This window comes from Cajanus cajan, chromosome 10 (assembly GCF_000230855.2).
Source record: "Cajanus cajan strain Asha chromosome 10, NIPB_CcT2T_4, whole genome shotgun sequence".
In the NCBI taxonomy this organism is placed as follows: Eukaryota; Viridiplantae; Streptophyta; class Magnoliopsida; order Fabales; family Fabaceae; genus Cajanus; species Cajanus cajan.
This window is the reverse complement of record NC_138526.1, coordinates 38,161,240-38,171,708: the sequence shown is the minus strand read 5'-3', so window position 1 is coordinate 38,171,708 and position 10,469 is coordinate 38,161,240. Positions and strand designations below refer to the sequence as shown.

At 29.9% G+C, this 10,469-nt stretch overlaps 1 long non-coding RNA gene across 1 annotated transcript; it reads left to right on the top strand.

Annotated features, from left to right (window-relative positions):
- The first annotated feature begins 2,666 nt into the window (after nt 1-2,666).
- Nucleotides 2,667-6,230, top strand: LOC145952871 (uncharacterized). The gene is made up of 2 exons (XR_014430361.1): nt 2,667-4,871; nt 5,762-6,230. It is a non-coding gene; the product is annotated as an uncharacterized LOC145952871 (long non-coding RNA).
- Nucleotides 6,231-10,469: the final 4,239 nt, after the last annotated feature.

Genomic DNA, 10,469 nt, shown 5'->3' with positions numbered 1-10,469 from the left:
TTTCAAACTAATAAAATGATCATTTTATGCTTGTACTTCTATGATATTTGTAATTAGACACCTAAAAATAGTTATAGATTATTACTTTTATAATAGTTTAAAACTGGTACAAATTAATATAGGAACTCAAATGTAAAGAATATTAAAAAATAAAGATTTAATTACAAACTTTTAAATTTAAAATTTTAATTTAAATTTTTAAAAAAAAGTAAGAACTAATTGATATTTTTTGGTACATGATATTAGTATGAAATATCCACGACCAAAAATAGTGACTAATATGTTGAATCCTACCTAAATACAAGTTTTAATAATGACAAATTCTTAGTCACGAATTTTAGTACAAAAGAATTATCATTTGTGTGCTAATAATTGTGACACCCTTACTACCCCAACACATATATTGTAATAATGAAAACTTAATAATAATTTTTTTTTTCAATTTCGGTAAAAAGGGTTCACATGAGAATCTTCAAAATTATTCTTCAATAATCACAATAATAAAAATGAAACGCAAGAGTTTACAAATTGTTTTCAAAAATAATATTTACAATTCCAATTCCATATAAAAATCTATGTCCTAAAGAAAATCCTCTGCCCCGATGTCACAATATCAGAGCATACCCACAACTCAACCGTTGACATTCTAGATGTCACTCGTAGCCGGATCTTCCTCACCTAAAATATCCACAAATCGCACGGTGAGAAAAGAAAATATCTATATATTCATAACTTAATATTCATAAATATTTCAACATATCGTATTTCAATCAATCATGCATCGTCATCACGTCATAGTTCTCAATCACCCAAATCATCACAAATCTTGCACTTCACACTATGCCAAGGTCACGCTACCCATTTAACAATCTCAGGTCGTGCTCACCCCTGATATAACACTGTGCCAAGGTCACGTTATCCCTATCCCAGGGCCGTGCTCACCCCTGACATGTTAACCAAGGTCACGATACCCATTTAACAATCTCAGGTCGTGCTCACCCCTGATATAACACTGTGCCAAGGTCACGTTATCCCTATCCCAGGGCCGTGCTCACCCCTGACATGTTAACCAAGGTCACGATACCCACGTAACAATCCAGAGTCGTGCTCACCCCTGATATAACACTGTGCCAAGGTCACGTTACCCCTAGCCTAGGGCCGTGCTCACCCCTGACATGTTAACCAAGGTCACGATACTCACGTAACAATCTCGGGCCGTGCTCACCCCTGGTCATAGGTGTGAAGAACCACAATCACATCTCATTCACATTCCACACAATATCTCATAATTCAATTCCATACGCACATCTCAAGCAATTCACATCTAAGTCATCAATTTTTATCAAGTAATATATCAATAAGATTCATAAATTAATATAATAATCAATTTTAATACAATCTTAACATAAACGATAAAATTCCCAATTATTTCAAAACCTAACTCACAGACACTTTTCTACAGTTTCGTTCTTCCTCTCAGGTCATCATTCTTACAAATTAAATATGTATTTCTAATCCTCAACACATACAGAATCTAATGGGATCATTAATTTCTCAAACAGAAATATTCTAATTTTTCCAAAACTTAGCTTATAGGCACTTTTCTATAATTTCGTTCTCTCTCCCAGATCATCATTCTTACAAATTATTGGCATATTTATAATCCTCATCACATACAGAATCTAATGGGATCATCCATTCCTCAAACAGAAATCATCCAACTTTTCACAACCTAACTTACAAGCACTTTTCTATAATTTCATTTTCTCTCCCAGAGCATCATTTTTACCAATTAATCATATATCCATGTTCCTAAATACATACATAATCAAATAAGACCAATAATTCTTCAAACAGAAATAATTATAAAATTAGGGTTCTTCCTCTACCCAATTTCCTCATGTAACTCTACATATAAATAATTTCCTTTTCTCCCGTACATGGGTAAATAAGAACTAGGGCAGAACCTCCTCCTCTAGATTCCTCTTGGTCTTCAGAAAGAAGGAGAGGGAAAGAAGAGAGAACAAAAGAGAAGAAAGAATGAGAATGAGAGGTGTGTGAAAAATGAGAAGTGAAGCCCCCTATTTATAGGAATTATGGCTCACCTACCACTACGGCCCGTTCTAAAAGCGGAACGGCCCGTTCTGGGCCCTTCAAACCTACGTAAATTTCTCAACTGGAACGGCCCGTTCTAAAACCAGAACGGCTCGTTCTCAACTACGTTTTTAGGCAAAATCTTTATTCCGGAACGGCCCGTTTCACTTTTGAAACGGCCCGTTCCGGGCAACGAATTGGGCCCAAGGCCCAGTGAAAATTGGGCTTTTACAATAATCTTGTTTAAGTGTTTCATAATTATTTATATTTGATCATAAGGTTGTTCAAGCTTAAGCAGTCAAGAAGATTCACAAGACATCTTTACATATGAATCAATATGTTTAAATTGTCAATTAGCACTAAAGTTTTGTCTGTCCCAAGCAAGAACATGAGCATCATGTGTCTTTATTCATAAGACCAGCACTTTAAGTTATTTACTAGAAAGCTTCAATTAAAACATAGTTCTCAAAAGACTTATACTAAAGACTTTGTTCAAAAGGCTTGAAGAGAATACTTATTTAGAAGGTCTCATTTGAAGAAAAAGCTAACAGTACCAGAAAAAATAAAGTACAATGATGTTATCTATGCTTCAAGAATATGTAAGCCTCAACAAATCTATTTTCAATGGCTATAAAGGGACGACAATGAACATGTTTTGAAGCAAGCAAGATCAGAAAGAGAAATCAAATACACATGCTAACAAGCTGTAATCCTTGCATTATTTTTTGATTCATTTGGAAATTTTCACTTCAATATTATTGTATCATAGTTGTATTAGAAAAAAGAAGTGTGAAACCTTCCTTAGTGGAAGCTCTACCATAAGAGAGTTGACTATAATTCTTGTAGTTTGCAAAAAAAAAAAAAACCCATTTTTGTAAACATTATTCCTACCCATATTTGAATGTGCAAAGCTGTAGGAAAATAGAAAGGAAGCCATAACGTGTGTTATGTAATCTCATAGTAGGTGGTTGCACTACAAAAAAAAGTCATTTTAGCCACCGAAATTAGCGACCGAATTATTTTCGTCGCTAATAGCGACTTAATTAGCGACCGAACTTGATTTGGTAGCAAATTTTATTTAGCAACCGAAATAGCGACCGAAATTTGTAGTGGCTAAAAATCGGTCGCTAAATCGGTCGCTAACATAACAAATGTTGGTTAAATTAGCGACGGAACGGTTTCAGTCGCTAACAAAATTAAAATAATATTATTTATGATAATTTTAGCGACCAACTAGAAAATCGGTCGCTAAAAAAATAAAATAATATTATTTTATAACAATTTTAGCGACCAACTAAAATCGGTGGCTAAAAAATGAAAAAAAAATTATTATTTATAATAAGTTTAGCGACTGAAATAGAATCGGTCGCTAATTATATAAAAAATAATATTATTTATAATAATTTTAGCGACCAAACTAAAATCGGTCGCTAAAAAAATAAAAAAAAAATTATTTAAAATAGAGTTAGCGACCAACTCACAATCGGTCGCTAAAAAAAATATATTTATTATTTATAATAACTATTTTAATTTTTGGAATTTGCTTGCTATGCTTTTGGGATTCTTAGTACATTAGCATGTGACTAGAAATTGTTTTGCTTACCTTTAGGTGGTTGGGGATGAGAGAGATGAGGTGGATGGGTTAATTTTCATATTCATGTTTGCATTGGTTATGTTTGGAAATTATATCTGTTTTGGTGAATAAAAACAAGGTGGAAATCTTAAATAGGAGGCTTCTGGAAGCAAAGTATTATACCACACTCCATTAAGTTTAGGTGGTTCATTTTGCTTATCGATCATCATATTATTGGTAAATGAATATCTTCACTTGTAGTTGTAGAAGTTACTCTTTAAAATTTGGTGCTTACTTGTGTATTAAGTTGTATTTATTCCATTTCACAGTAAGTGTTGTGTTGTGTAAGAAGGAAAAATAAGTTTCATTTTAGTTTATTTTAATGCAATATATATTACCTTACCTTCTAATAATATTTTTTAGAAAGCTATTGTGTTTCATTGTTTATTTAAAAAATGATTAATAAGGTTACTTAACTGAAGAAAGAAATTCTTGGTAATCTTTACTTAACTGGTTAAGCTCGTAGCTGAAAGATTGTTGTGCTACTCACAAGCTTAGTTGTGAGAAAAGAGCACACTGACTGGAGGGTAACGGAAACACTTTAGACATTTTCCCCTTAAACTTGGGCTTTCTTGATCCCAGTACAACTGGCATCAATGGCTTTATCATATACATACTTCATATTTGATTTGGTCTTTATATCATTCGTTTTGTTACTGCACTTTTTTTTATCTTGGACTTGCTTTATGCTTTGCAATTGTCTACTTGTTTTGATTTAATTGTTGTGAAGGTGTCAATGTGTACTTGATCTGCTTGTGCTGTTCATATGTATCTTTTCAGTAAATTTGTAATTTGTAACTTTACATGAGTCAGAATAAGTCAGAATGATAGGAAAAGAGAAAAATTGAGGTGATGATTGAGTATTTGCTTGTCATACTTTTCAATTTTAATATTTTTCACTTTTTTATACTGTATTTATCGTTGTTTCTTATGGATTGGATGCGTGCATAAACTAGTTAACAAGAAATAATTGGATGCTTTAACAGTAGATTCTGATCCAATTGTAGGGTAGTTTTTATTTGGTACAAATGGTCCACTTTACCTTTTTAACGTTTTAGATTTGTCTTCTTTTCATGAAGTTAACCTGATATCATTTGTTGGCGAAATACTATTAGCTAGGAGGAGTCTGCAAAAAGTTGTACAGGTTAGCAAATAGAAAACAGAATTCAAACAAATGAGATATGATTTAGGTGTTCAATCACCGAATTGCTTTATTCAACTTTCGTACTCTTCTTTTCATTAAGGTTATGCTTGTGGTTGTAGGTGGAATGGAAAATAAAGATGGAACGGAAAGACAAAAAAATATTAAAATAGAATGTTTTGGTTTTACTAATTGTTGCCTGGTGAAATCACTTTCATATCTCACTTTCAGCCTGTAAGAGTGGCCAACATTTTATATTGGGATGTGAATCATTTAAGCTTTTCCTCTCTTTCCTTCTTTTTTGTATCATTAAGTTTGAAGTATTTAAAATTTTCACGCCTCGATTTTCCATGTAGTCAAAAAAGCATAACCAAAAATTTCTAGTTTTGGGTTGTGTTTTGATTCCTAATTAGCTTTTATATTAAACGCTTTTGAGAAGAGAAGACCATACTTTTATGTGTTCTATATTCAAATTTCCCTTCTCTCTCTTTTTGGGTCCTGGGGTGGGTAGGGATTTTGAGGCTTATAATTTATCTAATAATAGATAGATTGTCGGGTCCATAAATGAGCTATGATCATAGAAAATATCTTCATATTCAACTTCAGCAAGGAATTAATTATTTACAAACTCTAGCCATCATCATAAGATTAAGAGAGTAAATCAGGGGATCTAATGTTAATCTTGCATCTGATGCCTGTTTTAATATGTTCCAGCTTGTGATTGAAGAAAATCTGATAATCTAATTGGAAAAATAAAAGGATTATTCAAGCAGTTAAACATGCACTAAAAACTTAGTCTTCCTTTATCAAATGCTTTAGATTCAATGATGTTTAAGTTTCTGCTATGTAATTAATATGGCTCAACATAATTCATTCCTATTCCTAACAAACAGGAACAAAATTAACATTGTGGAAGCCGGTGCATTAGAGCCGATAGTTAGTTTCCTCACATCACAAAATCCAAATCTGCAGGAGTATGCAACTGCATCATTGCTCACTCTATCAGCCTCTCCAACCAACAAACCAATCATCAGTGATTGTTTACTAATTAGACTTATTCTGACTCATGTAAACATTTACTTTAAGTAAAAATTTTCTGGTTGGTGGTACATTTGTTTTGTAGCTATGTTTCTCTTTTTCCATCTTGGATAGTTGGATTTTTTTTTTGTATCTTTGTTTCTTTGCTTTACTTTACCTTTACTGTGTACTCTTTCTAAATTATACTTTGGGCAACTTTTCAGGCACAAAAGGGATGTGAATTGATCAGCTTCTTAGAAGCTCAAGTAGGTTTAAGAAGGCACAAAAGGGATGTGTATATTTGAAGACTTATTTTGGATGTTTTATATTAATTCTGGTTTAGAATACTTTATTTGATTTTTACTATTAGTTATCAGTTAAATTTCATTTCTTTTTTGGATTCTTTTTATTAGTTGTGATTTTGTAGATTGTATTATATATTATATATTTTAATTACTTTTATTGTGATATTAGGACTATATATGCATTATCAATTTTAGTGTTATTGTTTGATTGTTAAACAGGTTCAAAATGAAAATTAAAATAAAATAAAATATATAGTATTTCTGTTATAAAATTAACGATCATGTCTAAAAATAAAGTAAGCTTAGCGACCAATATTTTGTCTCTAAAAATAAAAATATACTTAGCGACCACTTTAGCGACTGTAAAAAAGTTAGTTATTTTTTTTTTCAAAAATAAAAATATATTTAGCGACTGATTTAGCGACCGAAATTAAAATTATTTTTTAAAATAATAAAATTTAGCGACCAAACTTTAAATTATATAAAAAAGAAACAACACTTAGCGACCACTTTAGCGATCGAAATTAAAATTAAATTTTTATTAAAAAATATTTTTAGCGACCACTTTAGCGACCAAAATTAAAATCAATTTTTTTAAAAAAAACATTTTTAGCGACCGATTTTAGCGACCGAAATGAAAAATGATTTTTTTAAAAAAATGTTAACGACCGACTTAGCGACGGAAAGGAAAATCATTTTAAAAAAAATAAAAAATAAATTATACATTTAGCGACCGATTTAGCGACGTATAATTCAGTCACTAAATTGGTCCCCATATGGTATGGCGACCATAATCATAGTGACCACTTAGCGACCGAAAATTCAGTCGCTAATTAGCGACCAACCGTATTTCCGTCGCTAAAAAACTTTGCGACCAGGGTTTTTGCAACCACTTCAAATCGGTCGCTAATTCGGTCGCTAAATTAAATAGCGACCGATTTAAGCATTTTAGCGACCAATTTTGTTGGTCGCTAAAATCCTTTTTTTTTGTAGTGTTGTGAGACTGTTTTCTCAATAGGTGGTTGAGTGAGGAAATCTCACCAGGTGGTCGAATGCTTGTTACTAATAGTAGGTGATTGTGTTGTTGTGTCTTTATATCAATAGGTGGTTGAATTTCTTGAATAGAAGTTGGTTGTGATAGTGAAAATTTCACAAGTCTGTGTGAGGACTAGATGTAACCCAATTGGAATGGACTAATATAAAATCTATATGCAAACTTTCACTCTTTATCTTTTTACTTGTTTATTTTCCTTATTGCATCTAACATTATATTGATGCATAATCTATTTGAAAACAAGTAAGCTTAAAAACCATTTTTTTAGAAAATACTATAAGTTTCAATACTTAGAAGACCTATATTTTGTAGAACATTTTATAAATAACTGATTTTTAAATAAACAACACAATTCAAATATGAAATTCACTCAACCAAACGAGCATGCAACACATAATTCAACATGTATGTATTATAAACAACTCAATACCAACACAATAAGCAACATGCAACCATCAAAATGAGATTCACCAAATTCTCCTCTAAGACATCTTCAAGATACCAACTCAAGCAACTTATCAAACCATACAAATTCAATCAAAAATAGCTACCAAATCATGAATTATAGGAATTATTTAACAACATAACTCAACAACAATTAATCACAAACTTCTCTTAGCTCGAATGCTTAGAAAATAAAGAGGATGAAAGAAAACTCTAGAGGTCGCCATACAACTTCCTCAACTTGATATTCTTAGTTCCTAAAGGTTAAATCTCCAACTATCTTTGCTACTCAGCTTAAGGAATGGTTTAGAAGGGTTCTGCGAAGTTAAAAGAAGAAGAATCTCTCTTGGGTTCCAAAGTATCTCATGTCTTAAGAAAAACCTTATATTTTCTTTCTTAAGTTAGACCAACTTGACCTTAACTAGAACTATCTAATCAATAACTAAACTCAAGGATCTCTTAACCTTTAGGACTTTAAAATAACAATAATTACAATAATTTCATCAATTAATCTCATAAATCATATAATTAATTAATAAAACTGAAAATAAAGTATTAAAAAATTCACCTTATTATGTACCAAAGCAAACTTTACATTCTCGCCTCAACCTAAATTTTGGAAGTATTTTAAAGTATAGTTATGATTTTAGCCTTTTCAATTTAGATTGTAGGCAATTTTAGTTGTTTATTTTCTTAATCTAACTCTTTCTATTTTAGAGTAAAATTTAATCAATTTTTATAATTAAAATTATTTAGTTATTATTTTTATATATACTATTTTTAGTGGTGAAATATTGGGATAGTACGTATAAGATTTTAGATTCGAATTCTGATGTCATTAGTATAATTCTGATGAATAAAAAAATATATATATTAGTATTTTACAAGCTAAATGTTTAATTATATATAACTAAATTTTATAATAAATTATATATATAAATAAATATTAGACATAGAAATATAAATTATATTTAAAATTTGTATAAAAAATTACTTTACACATATAAACTATATATCTGATTTAAGATAAAAAATTTATATTGTGATATAAGATTATTTTTAATTATTGGGTATTTAATTTTGAAAAATTAAATTTTAATTTTTAAATAAAATATGATAAATAAAAAAAATTGATTTAGTTATGAAATTAAAAGAAATTTTAATAACACTTTTATCAAAGAATAATTTTTACAAACACTCTCACGCATGATAGCTATACACGTTTAGTATATAAGGATTCATGTTGATAATTTATTTTTAAATATTAATTTTAATTTATAAATAAATATGATAAATAAAATTTAAGTTGGATAAAAATTTAAAAGAACTTAAAGATGCTCTTATCGAAAAATATCCCTTAAAAATACTCTCGCGTAAGACAATAATTTATGTTTAATAAATAGGACTTGATTTAAATATTTAAAATTTTATAATGAATTTAATATATGAAATAACATTGAAGACTTGAAGTTTAGAGATAAATATTTTATGAAAATATATTTTGACAGAAAAATATAACTAACACATGAAACTAAATTTTAAAGAAAATATATTTTTTTTAGAAGATATTTAATGTTTTGATTGATAAATTTTGACAAAAATATTATTTACTTAATGAAGTCTTTTTTTTATTCACAAGAATTACAATAATTACAATATGTTTATTGTAACAATCCGTTAAGTTACCACATTATACATAATACAATTTAGTTATTCGCATAGAAGAAAATAAAATAACTACCTCAGGTTAACATGCTAACATTTATTGGAAGATACATGTAATAATATATATATATATATATATATAAAATATGTTGTATGTATGTATTTATAAGGATAAATGCATCTATACTACGAATATCATTATGTAAACCACACAACACAACATCGCATTAATTGCTTTCAACTTAGCAACACAACAATAACACTTCAACATGACATTCCACAACCTTAAAAAGGTAAACAACTTAACCACATCACAATAATAATCAACTTATACCACAACCATATTATTCAACAACAAATTCACACACCATATGAACAACACCATTATCAACACATCATATGCATAACAGCTCAACTACATGTCAACATGCATTCAACTAAAATATCTCTTACAACGAAGGTAAGCAATTTAAGTGACTTGACCCTACCAAACTAATAACAACATAATTTATTTACACTTGTAACAACCAAATTGGATAAAATTCACAACAACATGGGTGTGAGTCTACCACAATGTTAGCATGAATAACTAAGCCTTCTATAACATTAGTATGTTAATTATCCTCCAAATATTGCGTTTCTTCTAGTACTTAATTAGGGATTTTGACTCCTGACCTTATACCTTACTCGATTTGGTCACTTTATACTCGTAAGACTTGACATGCCCCCCATTCAGATAAACATTGGTTGCTTATAATCAATATAGCTTGACTTGTTCACTATACTATGGTCACTTATAATGGTATGCCTCAACCTTGCTAACATACCACATCAACTAAGATCCTAAATGAGACTCAATTATTCACTTCAAAAGCCAACTACTCAAGAAGAATTTTTAACAACTGGACTTGTAGAGCACCAAACCAATATCCTCACAATGGGATATCCAACTTTTTAAAACACCATCCTCTAGTTCTAAGTCAATCAACACCTTATACCTTAATGCCTTAAGCATTCTCAGCATCATCACCTCAACATTGCAACGACATAATCATCGATGTATATTATCCTAGATCAATGTATAACGAACTAGCAACATATATCATCATACAACAT